This window comes from Anoplophora glabripennis, unplaced genomic scaffold (genome assembly GCF_000390285.2).
Source record: "Anoplophora glabripennis isolate ALB-LARVAE unplaced genomic scaffold, Agla_2.0 scaffold1666, whole genome shotgun sequence".
In the NCBI taxonomy this organism is placed as follows: Eukaryota; Metazoa; Arthropoda; class Insecta; order Coleoptera; family Cerambycidae; genus Anoplophora; species Anoplophora glabripennis.
The window spans coordinates 24,244-44,727 of record NW_019417815.1 but is presented as its reverse complement, the minus strand read 5'-3'; the positions used below and the strand labels follow the sequence as shown (position 1 = coordinate 44,727).

Sequence of the window (20,484 nt, the reverse complement as noted above, 5' to 3'; positions counted from 1 at the left end):
AGTAGTGTGTGTTCTGTATTTTAAAATTCGACCAAATGGGGGCGCAGGAATCAACTGAGACAACATTATTTTTCCTGTTTTAGATTTACTTTACTCTTTTTGTTTATTAATTTAGCATGTGTGAATACACTTGTTGCATAATTTCTATTTAATGGTTTTTTCGGTGTCTATTAAAAAACGCAGTTTCTTGTGGACGTGAAATTATTGAAGTCCAGTATTAAAGAAATCTCATATGAAATAACAGTTCAGCTGAAAAAATATTGCAAAATACTTATTTATTGTTAGTTTAATAATAAAATTATTAGAAAAAAGACCAAAACTAAAACCAAGATTCACTTAACAATATTCAATAGATAATTTAAGAGAAACAATTGGCTGACAAAAAAAAAGATTTTTTAAAGGGAAGAATAAACGGACCAATAAGATAATCTCCTATAAATCTTGTCCATACATTTAAACTAAAATTCTGTTGAAATTTGGATGTACAAACTTGGTGAGGATTTTCGTCAGACCATGAGTGATTATTGTGATGGTTCACAAACCATGTCTTCGAAATGACGCTTCATCACCAAACAAAGTACTGGATAAAATATTTCTGTTTTCCCTTGAAATATTGATACACCATTGACAAAAATCTATCCTGATAGGTAGATCCGCAGCAGTCAATTCCTGCACAGGTTGCAGATGGTTGCAACTTGTGCAGCAATTTTACTAAAAATTACCTATGTGGTAATTGATTTTCAATACCCTGTTATTTTGGCATGTTTCGACCGGTAGACACGTCAATGTCGGAGGAATTTCTGTCGGACAAATTTAAATCGGCATTTGCAACAAAATTTCCAGTTACTTAAGCTAAAACTAAAAGATGTGGTCTTGACTTTTCAAGATCCCGGGATGTTTTTGGACTTTTCCGAGTGGAAAAGCGGAGGAATCGGGAAAAGTCGTAGAGGAAAAATGTGGTACTCGTCAAAACGAAGCTCCTCAGGAGTTATAAAGCATGTGGTAATCAACTTTCCAGTGGGGGGCCTGCACTGTGGACTATTTGGGAGGAATGGAGTTATTAACTCCCATAATTTACATTATTGGTCTGATGAGAACTAGGCACCAAAGACAATTTTATGTTAATGTTTGGAGTGGAATTATTGGTCCTTACTTATTGGGTCCATTTGTGTTACCCCCTAGACTGAATGGTCAACGTTACCTAGATTTCCTTGTGCATCAATTACCACAACTGTTAGAAGATGTTGATCTTGAAACCAGAAATGCACTGATATTCATGCACGATGGGGCGCCGCCTCACTTTAGTGCTGCAGTAAGGGACCATTTAAACGAGGTATATCCTAATCGCTGGATAGGTCGCGGTGGACCTATTCATTGGCCTGCCCGAACTCCAGATATGAACCCACTTGACTTTTTCTTTTGGGGGCACTTGAAAAATCTTGTTTATTCCACACCTGTAACCACTAGAGAAGAATTAGAAGAAAGGATTTTTTATTGTGCAAATGAAATACGACAAAATCCTGAAATGTTATGGAGAGTGCAACAGTCTTCTGTTAAACGAGCTCGTATTTGTATAAGAGAAGGTGGAACTAATATTGAGAATTTATTATGAATTATATTAGTTACAAAATTTTGATTGTCATGCACTTTTCGTTTAGTTAGTTTAGTTAAGTCCAAATTCTCATAATTTGGAACACTGCTATTGCAAATTATTTGTCCTTTATTCTGATATGTAAAAGCCAACTACGATTAAACCTGTGTTTCTGTTAAATAAAATGTCTCAAATTAAACNGAAATTTACTGATTTCTGGTTTTGAAACATTAAGTTTATCTAATAATTCGCATTTTTCTTTCAGAAATTCGGCAATCTCTGCAATCGTCGGCAATTCACTTCAATGTTTATGTAACTGAATTTTTACTACTACATGGTAATTAATTTACAAATATTTTCAGTTTCTTCAAATGTCATGTAGAAATCATGATTATGCTCGTGTCAGTACTTCGAAAAGTACAGAAATTTGTGAATCACATTCAGTTTTTGAAAATCTTTTCAACATGCCCTCAACTTCAAAGCGACCAGGTAATAAATTATATGTGTATAATAAAATTATAGGTCTGGATGTTATAAGTTTTTTATTTGCACCAACGTAAGTTGGTGCAAATAAGGAATAGGATAGGAATAAAGCAAAAACTATACTGTACATATGATCTAGCGGAGACGCTTTAAATATGATTAAATTATATGCATTAGCATTTCTGGAATGTGATGATGCGACAGGAATGCTGATGTTACATTGTATATTATATTACATAAGTTTTTACAGTGAAAAATAAAAATAGAGGTCATACAAGGGCTTTATGTTACACCTCTCTCCTTAAGTGGAATTTCTATAGCTGTAGAAGGAGCTGTGGAATTTATTTGAAAGCAATTTTGTTTTTTGTGATGTAAAAAACCGACAGTGTAACAATAAGATATATATATGTTTGAGTTGTCGGTGTTGAAACAACTATTCCGAGAGCTATATGCTCCTACCGGCGTTGAATTATACTCGCTATACTCGCTACACCTAGTGCAACAGCTAAGATCGTTTGTCAGTCTACCCACCAGCCACCTACCCTACCGTTTTCGGACTTATTAGTCCTCATCAGTGTGTCGAACTACACTTTTCGATTTTTTCTTTACAAAATTGTATTTGTAAGAGTCCCCTGTACATCCAGAATTTTTTTTTTTGGATAAGTTCTGAATCACCCTGTATCTTTTATAATTATTTAGCGGAGAAGAAACAAATATAGCACATTCGATGTTTTTATTCACTGGCTGTTTAGAAAAAAATATACTTCATGACATGCAGAATTTTATTATAGTTTTTTTCTTGTTAATTTTTAATTTTTCAAAAAAAAACGAGATCCAGTTAAACACAAGGTGATTAGTGTTAATCAGAAAATGTGATAAATAATTAAATAATTGTTTTAATCCTATACATATTCTGCAAATAGTTGGAAAGTTTTCATTTAACGAGCAAGTTGGGATACTGTTAGTACTAATAATAACCCCAAAGTTCTGTGAAGAAAGTAGAAGAAAAAGTGTGAAGAAATATCCACAAAAAGAAAATTTATGTATTAGAGAAAACAGTAGTCATTTTCAATCATTCATTTAAATTTATGTTATAATAACGATTGTGTATGAACGTTTCAGTTAACTGTGTTGTCATTCAAAATGATTAAATAATTTTATTGATACGTCTATTAATCAACAATTTCAACAATTCCATTATTTCGTTCAAATTTTGTGTTTACATTGGAAAATATGAAACACAGGTTAGTATTGAGTTTTTGTATTATTTTCTAAATAACACTAATCATACCATACTTCACATAATTTCGTTTTTCTTTATAAAACTATCAGGTTTAATAAACATTGATAAGAGTAAAAAAAATTGAATAAAATTTAAAAAAAAATGTGACCCCCCAATTTGGTAATCTCAGGAGTGTAGGTTGGTATATAGGTAAGTTACCTTAAATAATCTTATTTTGAGTTACCCTAGATGCACGCGCTATGTGTGTTTTACATTTACGAATCATCCTACATAAGTATTTCTCGAAGTTATATTTTTTTTTCATTTCATCTAAATAAATATTTTATAAGTAAAATTATATACTTACGTACAAAAATAAAAATCTTAAGATTCTTTTATGAGTTAGAATGTAGAGAACATTCCCTGTTTCAGAATCAATAACAGGTAATCTATGAATACGATTATGTATTAATATTCTTATAGCTTCATATAGAGAAGCATCTGGACTAATGTTGATTAATGGTTTTTTATCTTTTAATACTTTGCGCCATGTATCAAGTTTATGTTCCTCCAATTTATCCATTGCGACTGTAGGTGATTTGTAATACATTCTTAAGATTTTAATAAAATCCGTAATTGTAAGCATGCCTACAAATTCCTGCTTTGCACTATCCCACAGTGGAGCTGCACGGACACCTAAAATAATCGCACAATTAAAACTCAAACATACATGCAGTGTGTCCCGAAAAGGGAAAAACTTTTTTATTTGTAAATTTACAAAATATGTATATTTCTTTATAAAATATCCTGTTTGTTCTCTAACTTGATTTTCTTTTATAATTTTGAATAAAAATTTAAAAATGACCAAGACCAACTGTTTGAAGTATCAAAAACTAACATAAGTTTCAAGGTCTTAAATATTATATAAAGAAATCTAAACTAATTTACTTAATAACGTTTTGTATTATTTATTTTGTAACTCTATATTTGTTTAGGGGGTAGTCATTTTACATCCTTAATAGATTACTTACAAATATTTGATAACTGAATTTAATCTTCTGTTTATTCTTACTTTAGATGTACGTTAGGATCGGCCAAGTTCGGATAATTTACCTGCTATCTTTACGAGCGTATAGTAGGATCGTATACGATGCAAAGTAGAGCAAAAAATTGTCGGCCTTTTATCAAAGGAAAATCGTGTCATCATTTTTAGGAGGCGTAAGATAAATCATTTCAAATTTAAAATGAAATTCAATGTAAAATCTGAAATACCGCTGCATACGCACTGTGTTCTGGTAGTAGCTGTAGTCGCCCAGGTGCATCGAGTGTACGAACTGGTCGTCAAATACTAACCTGGCGAGCTTTGCTGTCAATTAGAGAGCGCTTCCAAAAAACAAGTAAACAACAGTGGCGCGTACAGAGGTAAAATGTAGTACATATGTGGAATTTAGGAAACAAATTGGATTTATAATAAATTACATTTAAAATAAATAGTTTATGAGAATAAAGGTATTTTTGTAGCAACAAGGGTGCCAGACCTGAACTGATCCCCTCGACCCTTCATAATGTATGAAGAAATTATTCAATTTGTAAAACCCTTAAAGGCGTACCTCATTGGTTCCCTTGACAGGCAATGATTTATTACTTTGCATCGAAAATGATCGTACTATAGTTGATAGCAATGTAAATGAATCTTTTGAGCTGCCGCCGCAGCCCATCGACTTGTGCACACAGGTGTTCGATGTCTCGTCTTCATGCACAGTATCGTCACTTGAATCGTCGCGTTCGCCGCTTTTACCGTCTTTGGGTGTAGCAAAAAGTTATGCCTTTTGTTACAATGTTTACAGGGTAATTTATTGCATTTATCTACAGTATGACTCGGATTTAGACAATTAACACACAATTTCAATATTTGCGTTTCTTTTCTCTGTCCTGAATGCTAAGTTGTATAAAGGAATTTGTCACATTTAAAAATCGAATGATTATTTTTACAATAGTAACAACAAAATTTGTTTGAACTAGCTACGTGCGAATGCATATTTTGGTTAACAAACTTTGATTTACCTTGAAATTTACTGATTTCTGGTTTTGAAACATTAAGTTTATCTAATAATTCGCATTTTTCTTTCAGAAATTCGGCAATCTCTGCAATCGTCGGCAATTCACTTCAATGTTTATGTAACTGAATTTTTACTACTACATGGTAATTAATTTACAAATATTTTCAGTTTCTTCAAATGTCATGTAGAAATCATGATTATGCTCGTGTCAGTACTTCGAAAAGTACAGAAATTTGTGAATCACATTCAGTTTTTGAAAATCTTTTCAACATGCCCTCAACTTCAAAGCGACCAGGTAATAAATTATATGTGTATAATAAAATTATAGGTCTGGATGTTATAAGTTTTTTATTTGCACCAACGTAAGTTGGTGCAAATAAGGAATAGGATAGGAATAAAGCAAAAACTATACTGTACATATGATCTAGCGGAGACGCTTTAAATATGATTAAATTATATGCATTAGCATTTCTGGAATGTGATGATGCGACAGGAATGCTGATGTTACATTGTATATTATATTACATAAGTTTTTACAGTGAAAAATAAAAATAGAGGTCATACAAGGGCTTTATGTTACACCTCTCTCCTTAAGTGGAATTTCTATAGCTGTAGAAGGAGCTGTGGAATTTATTTGAAAGCAATTTTGTTTTTTGTGATGTAAAAAACCGACAGTGTAACAATAAGATACAAATTACAATTATGGTAATAATAAACTGAACATCAGAAACTGTTCAGTATTCGTTAAAGTAGTAGTTTTGATATCATTAATTTTAACCTTAGTTTAGTTTGCATTTAAAATAACCCGCTGTTCTGTTCAATTTTTTATTCTTTTTTGTTTAATTTGCGCGATACCGACTTGCGATTCACATAGCTACATGAGGACGGAGAGTAGAAGTTCGAGTCGTCAATTGTTCACGCTTAATCGCTGGGTTTCACGAGTGCCGCTATTTGATATAACATGCTTTCGCTTTAATTAAATTGAAGTGTGCCGCAATTTTGTTTCACCCCGTTTCCACTCCGGACTGAAGACTGAGGGCTCTCTGCAACAGGGAAGACCCTGGAAGATCTGCGGTAAGTCGCAAGTCACTTTCAAAATGTACCGTAAAAATACGTTACGTGCCCAGTTCCATTTAACTGGAGCTATCCCAAGTAATTATAAAATACAACAAAATATTCATTGGTCCTTCGAGCCGCGATTACGTAATATTTGTGTGGGTTATTTTGAATGTGAATTAGTAATTTTTTCAAAATTTTTAAAATATTTAATTTCTAAACTCGCCGCCATATTAATTTGAATTTGCCGTTATATTTTCCACGTGCTTTGTCCTCCTAGAGTTCTTCAGATCTTGGTGTAGGTGTGGGAAATTTGATTTGCGCACGCTTCTTAAATTTGAGTCGCCGCAGTATCATTTGAAAATTTGTTATCAGTTACCGGTCGGTAGCTCCGCTTTGACATTCTTTGTTTACATTATTAAGAGTTGCTTCAATTTTGGCTATTTTTTGATTTGTTATCGCTGTATATCCGCAATATATCTTCGCTATTTAACATTACGTACGCTTTTCATCATATACCTGTCGCTAACTCCGTATTGACATAATACTCGCCTATTTCTTGCATTTTTCGTCTTTATAATGGCTGAAAAGGTTTAGAAAATTAAAGCTTTGCGTCAAGTTGAAATTTATAAAATTGAGAATATGTGCCAGACCGCAGAAGAGGCCCGCTCTGATATTAACGCACAGGACTTATTTAAAGCTATGTATTCTTCAGTAGAAGATATTAAATCGAAATTTAATAAACAACATGTAGCTTTAATTAACATAATTTTTAATGACGAGGATGAATTTAAAGATACATTGGCAATAATGTATGAATTTGATAAAACTTCTTTCCGAATTAAATCCATTTTTAACGCGTTGTTCAGTGCAGATGCGTCCCCAGCAAATCTCGCTGAAACTTCAAGTAATGTTAGTTTACCTAAACTTGATTTACTAAAATTTAAGGGCGATATTGAATCCTTTCCTGCCTTTATCGATATGTTTAATTCGATAATACATAAAAATCCTAAATTAACTCCCATAGGAAAATTTAGTTATTTGATATCGTCAATGGAAGATCCCCCGCTGAAGATTGTTAAATGTCTGCCTATGAGAGCTTCTAATTATGAAATTGCTTATAACAGCCTTGTTAAGCATTATCAAAACAAACGGTTGCTTGCTCAAGCACATTGGTCTGCTATAGAGGAAGCTTCGGTACTGCGCTCGAAAAGTCCTTATGATTTACGCAATTTATTGGACATATTTTCCGAAAATATAGAAGCTCTTCGAGAACTCCAACATCCGGTAGACCAGTGGGACTTTATCTTGGCACATATGTTATTAAATAAAATACCTCAAAAAACTGCTACTTTGTTTTGGATTGCTTCACAGCAATACTTCTGATACAATAAACTAAAACAACATAACCTATGTGTTAACTGTTTAAGTAATATTCATAAAACTATTGATTGTCAGTCTAGTCAATCAAGTCAGTCAATTTGTAAGAAGAGGCATCACTCTTTGTTACATTTTAATCGCTCTGTTGATCCAAGTAACATACAGAATTTACCTTCAACCAGTGATCAAGCTACCGTGGATAATTCACTCTCGGATGATGCCACGCAAGCTTTAACTAGTTTTTCTCAGTCTCCTTCAGATGTGTTACTTGCAACTGCTCTAGTGGAAATTTGTGACAATCGTGGAAATTTTCAAACTGTCCGCGCTATTATTGACACTGGATCGCAAACAAGTTTTATAACAGAAAAATGTGTTAATCGCTTAAGTTTACCAAAAATTAAAATTTCATCTGCCATCCAAGGTATAGGTGAAGTTGAAATAAATTCGCAATTAGGCGGTGTTTCACTATCCGTTCGCTCTATAAATGAAAATACTTTTAACATACCTGTTAACGCAATAATTTTATCGCATTTGTTCTGATCTCCCTCGAGCTGCTATAGCAAAGGATAATTGGAATCACATAAAAAATTTAAAGCTCGCTGATCACGAATTTTATAGACCGCGACCCATCGACTTACTACTAGGCGCTGATCTGTTTCCATTAATTATACGAAATGGAACGGTTTTCGGTAACAATAATGGACCGGTTGCAATCAATACGATTTTCGGTTTTATTCTGATGGGTAAATTTGAAAATAACCAATTCCGCTCTAAAATTCAAACACTTTTATGGCAGTGTCAAAAACCTGCGCTCGATGAAATTTTATTTAAATTTTGGGAAATAGAAAATATTCCTAAAAAATCTGTAACATCGCCCGCTGATGAATTATGCGAAAGAATATATTTGGAAAACGTTTCTAGAGATTCAACTGATCGATTTAGTGTAGCGTTGCCTTTTCGCCATGAGGAACAATGTTTCTCAAATAGTAGAGATGTCGCTTTAAGCTGTGTTCTGTCATTGGAACGCCGGTTATTAAAAAACCCCACACTCTATAAAGAATATTCTAATTTTCTACAGGAATACTTAGATTTAAATCACATGGAACTTGTTCCGAATGACATAAGTTCAAATAAAGTGTATTATGTTCCACATCATTGCATCTTTAAACCCGATAGCCTCTCCACCCGCCTAGAGTGGTTTTCAACGCATCTTTTAAAGTTAATAATGTACCGCTTAATGATACCCTCTTAGTGGGACCTAAATTGCAAAAAGATATAGTACAAATCTTATTAAATGTTCGCTTACATGAAGTTGCTTTAACTGCAGATATTTGTAAAATGTATCGTCAGATTTTAGTAAAGCCCGAAGTAGGTATTGGGGCACTTCAGACTGGGGAAAATTTCTGGGACCGTGGGAAAATTTGTGGGATCGTGGGAAAATTTGTCGGCAAAGATCAAAGGATGCCGCCGACAGGTGTTAATTACAGGTGTGCAGCATCCCCGCAGGACCGACTTCAGCCCTCCCCACCTAGGGCTTTGCCCCCGCCTAGGACTCTGCCCCCTAGGGCCCCCATGCAGGTATCTCCACGTAGGTATGCAGAATGCCCTACGTAGGCGCGTGCTCCCTAGGGCTCCCACGTAGGCGCGTGCTTTCTGGGACCCCCACCTAGGACTGTGCCCCACCTAGGGCTTTGCCCCTTAGGGCCCCCATGCAGGTATCTTTTGTAGGTATGTAGGATTCTCCACGTAGACAAGAGTATTGTGCGTAGGCCTCCGCGTGTACCCCGCGTAGGTATACCTAAATTGTATAGGGCTTCGCCCGCCACCGCGGGCCCCAAAACGTGGTCGAGCGGAGACGTAGGCAGTAGCCGCGATTTCCATTTCACAATAGCAGTTTATAACGCGGCCGAGCGTGTATCCGTAGATGGCGTTGCAAGTGGAGCGCGGTAATGTAATCATAAATGCCTGCATATTTAAGTATTACAAACTACGGCTAAAAAATNAGGTCACCGTGACCTCTATCAATGTCATTCAGGTCACGGATGGCGTCATCCAAGGTCATCACAAAGTCACCCAATGTCATCCCAAGGTCGAAAGTGGAGAGGGGAGTCTCAGCACCGGCTATAATAACCTACTCACAAAAAAGGTATACTTTAAGAAAATAGCTACCTCGCATCGTTTTCGAGATATTTGGCTTTGAAGCTTACATTGCTGTTGCATTAAATTACAATGAAGTACCTACAGGTATTATTAATTTAGCGGCAAAATTTCTTAAGTAGGATTTGGAGAAAAATCAAATAATTGACGTTTTCCACTTGTCTTATTGCTGTAATTTGTATGCTAATTTATATTAAGTATTATTCGTACCTAATTAAAATTACATCTTAGCTTACAATTTAAATTATATACTTGTATACATAAATGTGGGATAGAATGCCGAGATTTTCGTTTTTGGAGTTACATGAATTCAATTATTTATGGAGAAACTATAAACACCGGAGAAGAACTTTAGCAGCAGATTTTAAATGCTGCAAAGTCATTTTGCGTTAAGGATTTATACTTTAAAGTAAGAGAATTTTTTAATAAATGCGTTGATAAATGTATTGAACTTAGAGGTGGTCATTTTGAGCAATTATTGTCAAAAAGACATATTTTTTTACTAATGTTTACTGTTTTACTGTTCATTATAATTTTTTATTCTAAATAAACCCTTGTTTTTGACATTTCTAAATTATTTTCATTATTTCAAATGTTTCAAAGCCAGCTACTTTCATAAAGTCTACCTTTTTTGTGTAAATAAAGTTGGAAAATAAGAATTTGATATCAAAGATGAGATACCTTGAAGTACAAAAATGTTATGTCGTTTCCAACACATTCAATCTACGGCAGCTGGTGTCCTCTATGAACTATAACCAAAATGTGAACAAATTTCAATTTCTCTACCCAAAGAACACCAAACCCCAAAATTTTGTGTAGATATTTGCATTTGTTAAGGAATAAATGAAAAAAAAACTGAAATAATATTTTACATTTAACACCCTGATCTCTTTAACTATCAACTTTTGGACTAATGTAAGTTCGGCTAAATCGCAATATTTTTGCTTGGGGAATCTACCAATGAATTTTGGCCCATTACCTCGGGACCACCCTGTATTTAGTGTAACAAAGATTTATTTTTTATGAACTATGTAAATATTATAAGTATTAGGTAAGTCTCTAATCCATAAGGTGCATATGTCTTTATAGAATTATTTTATGAAAATGAGTAATACTCGTATGTATATTTACCTGAGGTTGATATTCCTCTTGAAGTAGAAGGTCGTGATTCCGAAAAGTCTTGTATAGAACCATCATTTAGTTTGGAAGCGTTATATTTTTGGGATTTGTTTACTAATGGTTGAATTATGTCCTCAGAGGGTTTCGTAGAGTAATAGGAAACTCTAGTTTTACCTTTCGCAACATTAGTAGTTAAATGTTTGTTGGGAGGTTTAATACAAATATTTTGTAAAATTTGAATTTTTTTCTGAGGTAGGGAACTATCAGTGACTGTAGATGGTTCTGAGTTAACAGAAATATTATTCTCAGGTAATTGTAAATGAGTAGGTTTAATTTTGGGACGTGTGGATTGACCTTTAATATTGGAGCCTTTTCGTTGGGTTAGCCTTTTTTTGCCTTTTTTCGGCATTACGAATCAGTGAGATTAGCTGTAATAGAACAAAATATGTTGTACAAAATATATGAGAATATTTAGATATTATCAGTATGTATTCTAAATAGTGATATTAGTTTGGTACATCAGTGATTTATTGTAGAGGTTTTATGAGGAAGAAAAAGAATGTTATAAAAATGATGGTTTTTGTTCTTCGGAAATCATAAAAAATGTTTAGTTTCATTTATTCTATATTAATAAGTAGTCGGATAAAAAATTATCAGTGGCATACAAAATAAGAATTTTGAATGGAACTGCGCAAGGGCGTTGCCAACCAATAGGCTAAGGTGGGGCAAGATAAGAGAGACGATGGGAGAAATATAAATTGTAAGTAGAAATAGGAACCGTGAATTAATTTTTCTCGAAGTATTTTTAATAAAACATTTTCAATACAAAAAAAAACAAAAAAAAATACAAATAACTAAAAAATAAAGAAATTCAACGAAAATTAGGTAAAACATAATCTCGAATTTTTTGAAAATTTTTCTACCAATTATTAATAACATCTTCATGACTGTCAAAAATAAGCTTTCTGTGTATACTCATCATTGCTAAGCCATTGAGATGATTTTGTACCATAGTATTTCTCAGCCAGGTTTTTATTCTTTTTTTTTTAATTTAAAATTCCAGAGCTAAATTTTTAAAATAAGGAAATATGGAAATGTATTACTTTTTAACATAAAATTTTATATTTTTAAATTTTTTTTTCAACAAATATTTATACTAATTTATTACAATTATTTTTTAAAGTAGTGTTTTAATTTTCAAAATTAAAGTTCAAGTTCAAGTTCAATTTTATTAAAAATTTCCAAACTAATATTTTCTTGGCCTAAGAAAATGATTGTATCTACTTTTTTAGAATTTCTAGGTAGTCGGCAGCCACCCCTTGGCGACGCCCTTGAAACTGCGTAATGTACGAAAAGATAGTTTATTAATTTTTTGAACATAAAATGTTTAAAATTTTTAAGATTGAAATTTTTAAATTTATCTTATTAATATTAAAAGTGAATCATGTTAAGTTATAATAGTGATAGTAAACGAAAACAAACGATTTTTATCAAAATTAATTTAATTTCGGACGTACTTTTGGCAAAGGATAAAATTGAAATATGATTCTGTTAAATTAACTTGAAAAGATTATTTTAATCTTAACAATTAAAAATTAGCCTTTTTAAATTTTTTTAATATAATTTGACAATTTATTATAATGTATATATTCCAAAAATATTCACTTGAAATATATAAAATTTCTTTAAATGTTTGCCTTTGAAATCAGAAATTTTTCCAAATTAACAGTATTTTATTACGGAAATTTTTCAAAATGTTTTGTAAAAATGTAGTTTTTAAATGAATTTTAAGTAATTTAAAGTAATTTTAAGTAATGAAAATAAAACAGTATTAACAAAATTATAATTTTGTTAAAATGTATATTCATTATACAAAAAAGGCCGTTCAGCTTTAAAATTTTTAATAATTTATTAAAAGCTTTTGATGTCTTGTATCTTTCCAATGAGAGAATATTAAATTTAAAGGTCTATCTAGCAATAAAATATTTTATTCTTTATGCATGCAGACGCGCCCACATATACGTGCACACACACATGCGCGCCCGCACACATTTTTTATTCCAGTATCAAACTTTTGGAACAGGTAAGTTTTGCAAAAATAATTCTTCATAAGTACAGTTCTTCATAAGTGCAATTCAAGAAAATTCAATATTTGAGATATAGGGCGGTAGTTCTATTTTAAAAAATTATATTCTTGAATATTGTCTGAATGCATTTCATAAAAAAAAATTGTTCTTTAAGAAATGGTATTGTGAGTAATTTCAGTGATACATCGTTGAGAAATCACAAATAGTATTGTTTTTCCAAAATAAATACTCCGTATCTCAAAAATAAAATTTTCTTTTAAATTTTGAGGTTTGCCCTCAGATAAAGTTTAGCATGTGTAATTTAGGATATCTGTGTATTTATTTTTGAAAAACATTTTAATTTTTTTTCTTATACGTTTAAAAATATAGGATGCTAATAATATATAGGTTGGTCCTAATTGTGTAAGCTAAATTTTACTTTTTAAAAGAGAAAATCCGAAAATAAAAGAAAAAAATTACAAATATGTCAGGTGTTGAATTTGATCTTGAAACCGTTTTTTTANTTCTTTTAAGGAACTTCACAATGCTTTAATGATTTTAGTCAAACATGAACAACAAAAGGCTTTTTCTGAAGAATGTTCTAATATCGCTAAAAATAAAAAACTTCCAAAACCTTTACAGAAATTAAATATATTCCTGGATGATAAAGGAATTCTAAGAGTAGGTGGGAGATTACATTATTGTGCACTTATTTATGATAAAAAACATCCTGCTTTACTACCTCGTACTAGTAAATTAACTTATTTATTAATTGAAAATATTCACTTGAGATATTTTCACGCTGGCCTTCAAATGGTCCAATTCCTACTTGTTCAAAATTTTTGGGTTTTATCCGCTAAGCGCGCTATACGTCATGTTTTGTCTAAATGCATTACATGTTTTAAAGTTAATCCTAAGCCGTTTCAACCTTTGATAGGTAACTTACCCAATCCTAGAGTTTCGCCAAGTAAGCCATTTTCGCACTCCGGTGTTGATTATGCTGGACCTTTTCATTTAACTTTAAGTAGAACTCGCGGTGCTAAAACATATAAAGCCTATATGTGCTTATTTATATGTTTCTCAACTAAAGCCATTCATATCGAATTAGTATCCGATTTAACTGCAGAAGCATTTTTGGCCGCTTTACGTCGATTTATTGCACGCCGTGGACGTGTAAGCCATTTATACAGTGATAATGGTACGTGTTTTGTCAAAGCTAATAAAGAATTGATAAATTTAACACGCGATGCCGCTTCTTCTGAGTCCATAGAATGGCATTTCATACCTCCTTCTGCGCCCCACTTCGGTGGACTCTGGGAATCTGGAGTTAAAGCTATGAAAAAACACTTGGTTAGAGTCATTGGCAATCAAATTTTGACTTATGAGGAGTTTTATACTATTTTGTGTCAAACTGAAGCAATTCTTAATTCGCGACCGTTAACGCCCTTAACCTCAGACGCAAATGATTTGTCTGTATTAACTTCCGGTCATTTTCTCACTATGGAACCGTTTACTGCTGCGCCCGACTCTGATTTAAGTCATATTAAAATGAATCATCTTAACCGATGGCAATTACTACAAAGAATTCACCAGGATATTTGGAAACGCTGGCAATCCGAATATTTGCATACATTGCAGCAACGCTGTAAATGGTTAAAAACTTCTCCTCCTCCAGAAGTTAATTCGCTTGTTTTAATTCAAGATAATACACTGCCTCCGTTAAAATGGCGGCTAGGCCGAATTTGTGCTTTATATCCTGGAGCGGATGGAGTTACTAGAGTCGCAGAAGTTTCAACGCAAAGTGGAATTATAAAAAGACCCCTAATTAAACTATGTCCACTTCCCATTTCTGCTTCCGAAAATGCATAGCATTTTGGTGGGCCGGAATGTTCAGTATTCGTCAAAATACTAGTTTTAATATAATTAATGTTAACCTTAGTTTAGTTTACATTCAAAATAATCCGCTATTCTGTTCCATTTTTTATTCTTTTTTGTCCAAAATTGCGCGATACCGACTTGCGACTCACTTAGCTACAAGAGGTTCGAGTAGTCAGTTGTTTTTCGCTAACCGCTGGGTTTTTCACTAGTGCCGCTGCCGCTATACTTTTGCTTTAATTAAATTGAAGTGTTCCGCAATTTCTGTTTCACCCCATTTCCACTCCGGACTGAAGACTGAGGGCCCTCTGCAACAGGGAAGACCCCGGAAAATCGGTAAGTCGCAAGTCACTTTTCAAATTTAACTTCAAGAACGTTACGTGCACAGTTCCATTTAGCTGGAGCTATCCCAAGTAGTTATAAAATACACCAAAACCATTCAACATCGTTCTTGAATAATTTAAGTTTATATACCTACAGTTATTTTGACATACAGAAAAAGCCATATGCTTGTTTTGATTTTATTTTACTTTGAAGTATTTTAATGTACCTATTTAAATAGGTATTTAAAAAAATGTTTTTAGAAATTTTAATGTCAGCGAGCAAAGTGCAATTTTTAATGTCTTTTATTTTTAAAGGGAACGTTAAACTTTAAAAGACCAACAGTAGGTATTATTAAAATATTTTTTAAATTGCCAATAATATAGGAACGATTCTTCATATTGATTTTGATGGTACACAGGAATATTTTGAGGGAAAATGTATTTAAAGAATTATAAATAATATTGTGTACTTACTGTTACCGAAGAATAAGGCTACTGAAGTATGAATAACTACCTATGTCGTTTTGAAAAAAACGATTTGAAATATAAGATAAAATTCACGATATATTCACAGCGCAGTGAATTATGCGAATAAAAGGAACGCGAAGCAATAAATGGCGTCGTTTCTTATTTATGACGCTATTGAAAAATGAATTTTGCCGCCTTGATAATTTGTCTTGTTTATAATTTTATTGATCTTATAACTGTAAGATGGTTGATATGCATAAATTGATAATGAATTATGTTATTACATGTCTGTGAATCTAAGAAAATATATGCATTTTTATATAATGTATATTATGTTTATTTTTAATAATATTAATATATATATAGGTGTAACGACGATATCATTATAAAATAAATGTAATAACTTTCTGTGTACTAAAAATTACTATCTATCAGTATTCATCTGTGTTTGAGTTCATTGCAGGAAGGAACAATAATCTCAAATTAAACAGGAATGTCATGGACTTAAACGTGAAAGCTTATTGGCTAATCGCAGAAGTAAGAACTAATTTTTGACAGTTTAACCAATAAGCGTTCGCGCTTGAGGTCTATGAGTTTAATATACAACGATGTAAACAGATCCCGGAAATTATTTAACTACCATTTCTTTACCTTTTTTGATTCAATGATAATGTATAACCTTAATATTATCAGTTTCTGAAATCTATATAAATAATGTATTAGAAACGGAAAGAATCATATTGTAGCAAGGAAAAGAATATAATCAAATATGGAAAGTAATTGTAATATTATAGTACTACAGTAAAAATAATAAATATGATTATTCCCAAAGTTTATGGGAAATGTTTCTATTTGAAAACTGTTTTGAAAAGGTAACTAATATAATTTAGCATTTTGAAGTGGCATTTTTAGGTCATATAATAATTTGTCTATATACTTGTACTTGTTCTATATACTGACTAATATTATATTACAGTTTCCATGAAATCGGAATATAGTAAATACCCAGCTAACGTTTTGATAATAATTCCATTTTAATAAAAATTATTGGATATTTATTAAATGCAGGTAAGTAACAGAAAATGTGTTGTTTAATTCATATTAATAATAATATGCAATATCAGGTTAATGATTTTTAGAAGAAAAAGAAGTTTCTAATTTAGAGTAGGATTGTTTTTTGTTACGAAATAAAAGACTTGAGAAAAATTAAAAAGGAAGAACTTTAAAGTTTATGTAAAATAAAATGTCAATGTTAGTGGCTATTTATAATCCGAGAGATCGCCAGCATTCTAGGTAAATGCGGACTGCAAAGACAGCTACCCAAGGCACATTCTCAGATCTGCAGGCGGGGGAGCTGGTGGAGTAGGGTTACATTAAAGATTTAACTAAAAGTTGAGGGGAGGTGCAACATTCATATCTTATGCTAGGCACTCATGACCTTAACTATAGCACTGGAGACAACATTATTTACATTAATTATGAAATTTATACAAAAAAAATATTTATTCTGTTTGTAAAAATACTGTTGACGTTGATTGTTGTGAGAAATATGAAATCTCACAAAGATAATGTATTGTAGATCCATAGTAAGTGGTAGTGATAAAACCTATTGTAGTAGATTCAAATTTCAATGTTATAAAGTTAAATTGAAGATATAAAAAAATGTTTTAATGCAATTGACGTGACAGTAGAAGTAAGCTTTTGTATTTAGAAAAATTAATGTTATTTTAAGCACAAAACTCTGGTACAGTAACTTAATGCAGTATTTATTCAGATGTATGTATTATTGATTATAATAAATAAAAATGAATGTGTATTATTTACTTGAAATAATGTCCTGAGAATAATTGGAATAATACATTTATCTAACATTTCTGACTATGAAGAATGAGAGTGGTACCTGATTGAACCTCCCGAAGTCGAATTATTCTAATATGCATAATTGTGCTTGTTTAAACACTTTATTATAAAATAGAATATTAGTTTATTTTTTAGGAATGCTGTGTAACCTATAATATTGTATATTTTGTTTCAGAAAAATTTATTAGAAACGTTTTCATGATAGTCTCATAGTACCCACTTCCATTACTGATAAATTTATGTAGGTATCAACTTTTCCTTTCAATTATTTCAGTTATCCCAAATGTGTTTTAATTATATGATGTTCAAAGGTAAAGGCCTTTTTTTATTAATTATATACACTGTATTTTGAAAGTGAGAAACTCTAGAGCTTAGTATCATACATTTTTTTAAAGTAAAATAATCGAAAGAACCTGAAGTTATGGTATAAACTAAAAATATCCACAGTGTTATTATTACCTTCCATATATAGAGTATTTTTAGAATAAGGAAAATATCTTGAAAGAAAACTTGCTTTTTGAACGACATAAAAAATATCATACATAATATTATAATTTGAAAATTCCTCATTGAAATTTAGTGGCTGTGAGAATGTTTCGTCCACATCTCCGTTACTGTGGTTGATATAATTATGTAATAAATTTGCTATTTAGTGCACAGACCTAGAATTTTTTTAGAATATAGCGTAGGACAAAGATCTGGATTGTTAAAGAATACTTTGAGATAAAAGTGCATGCATGGAAAATAAAAATCTGCATTTTTTTGTGAAACAAAGTGTCAGTTCTCAAATTTGAAATGTTTAAGTGTGAATTAAATGGTCTGATAGAATATACAAAGTATTTATTGATATGGAAATTGTCAGTTCCAAATAAAGTTGTTTGTACAACTAAAATAATGTGATGGAAAATATGTAAATTTGACTGGAATATAATATTTACAAAGTATTTTATTTAATTTATTTTACATTTCACTAAAAACATTAGAAAAATATATACATATATTGAATTTAAATATTTCCAAAATGTAAAAAAAGGAAAAAACTGTAGGTAGGTATATTATTTAATATGACAATAAAATCATTTAGTTAGAAACATATTATTCAATACATTTTTGTTATTTATGTGAATAAAAAAAAAATTAGAGAATGTACTGTATGTGAAATAGCTACCTATCTCTATTTAAAACTGAATGGTTAATGTTTTTACATAATTATGTTTGAAATGTCTATCAGTATTATACAAATATTTTTATCGTTTACTTATTTTAGACTTGTCGGAATCAATTAAAACCCAAGTTTTTTAAGTGACAAAAAAATATATTTATTGAAAATACCTTCGAAAATTCGTCGACAAAATTATATATGTAAAATTGAACATATGTATATATCTCTATATTTTATATAATATGCTAGTGGGTGTTTTTATAATGTATGCACAATGTCAAATTATATATGTAACATATAGTAGGTCAACAAAGATGTTTTATTTAAATCTGTCAAAATTTATTGATGAATTTTCCAAATCAGGTATTTTCTCAATTTGTTTTAATAACTTTTTAACTTGTTTTACATATGTACCTAAGTGAAAAATTTTTTTTATAAAATGAAATTAATGTAATGTAGTTTGAAATAACTTTATTTGCCATAGTTTTCTTAGAATTAGTGTAGTTGAAGCTACTAAATGGAAGGCGAGAACGGTTAAATAATAAACACATATCCCAGCTGTGAAAAATAAACAACTTGAACAAAAAAAGACTAAGTTTTTGAGACAGGTCCCGTGTTGACTTCGGGGAACATTTCACAATTTTATAACCTGCACTCGCGAAAATCACTTGTTCTTTAATCACTTTAACTGGTGGCTTCCTGGGGCCCAAAATTTATTGAGGAATTTTCCAAAGCAGGTATTTCCTCAATTTGTTTTAATAACTTTTTAACTTGTTTTACGTATGTACCTAAGTGAATTTTTTTTTTATAAAATGAAATTAATGTAATGTAGTTTGAAATAACTTTATTTGCCATAGTTTTCTTAGAATTAGTGTAGTTGAAGCTACTAAATGGAAGGCGAGAAAGGTTAAATAATAATGACATATCCCTGCTGTGAAAAATAAACAACTTGAACAAAAAAATACTAAGTTTTTGAGACAGGTCCCGTATCAATGAAATCTTTGACCTCAGGGAACATTTCACAATTTTATAACCTGCACTCGCAAAAATCACTTGTTCTTTAATCACTTTAACTGGTGGCTCCCTGGGGGCCCAAAATTTATTGAGGAATTTTCCAAAGCAGGTATTTTCTCAATTTGTTTTAATAACCTTTTAACTTGTTTCACATAATGTACCCAAGTGAACAAATTTTTTTATAAAATGAAATTAATGTAATGTAGTTTGAAATAACTTTATTTCCCATATTTTTCTTAGAATTAGTGCAGTTGAAGCTACTACATGGACAGCGAGAACGGTTAAATAATAATCACATATCCACGCTGTGAAAAATAAAGAACTTGAACAAAAAAATACTAAGTTTTTGAGACAGTATCAATGAAACCTTTCACCCCAAGGAACATTTCACAAATTTATAACCTGCACTCGCGAAAATCACTTGTCCTTTAATCACTTTAACTGGTGGCTTCCTGGGTTCCTCGGTAGAAGTGTAGGTAATGTAGTGGTGAATTCTTGTAAAACACAAAACTTCCACATTGCATAGTTGTAACTGGAAAACTAAAATTTATGTTAGATTCTACCAATGGCCGGGTAAAAAAATATATATACTATACCTGCAGAAAGGGTTTTTGCAAGACACCTCGGAGCAGATACTTATTTGTATTC

The 20,484-nt window shown here is 31.6% G+C and overlaps 1 long non-coding RNA gene across 3 annotated transcripts; it reads left to right on the top strand.

Moving 5' to 3' along the window:
- The first annotated feature begins 16,475 nt into the window (after positions 1–16,475).
- LOC108915215 lies at positions 16,476–18,067 on the top strand. Of its 3 annotated transcripts, none has more exons than XR_002763247.1 (3): positions 16,476–16,672; positions 16,777–16,868; positions 17,836–18,067. It is a non-coding gene; the product is annotated as an uncharacterized LOC108915215 (long non-coding RNA). The 3 variants fall into 3 exon arrangements; XR_001964707.2 differs by lacking the exon at positions 17,836–18,067 and adding an exon at positions 16,940–17,619; XR_001964706.2 differs by lacking the exon at positions 17,836–18,067 and adding an exon at positions 16,925–17,619.
- Positions 18,068–20,484: the final 2,417 nt, after the last annotated feature.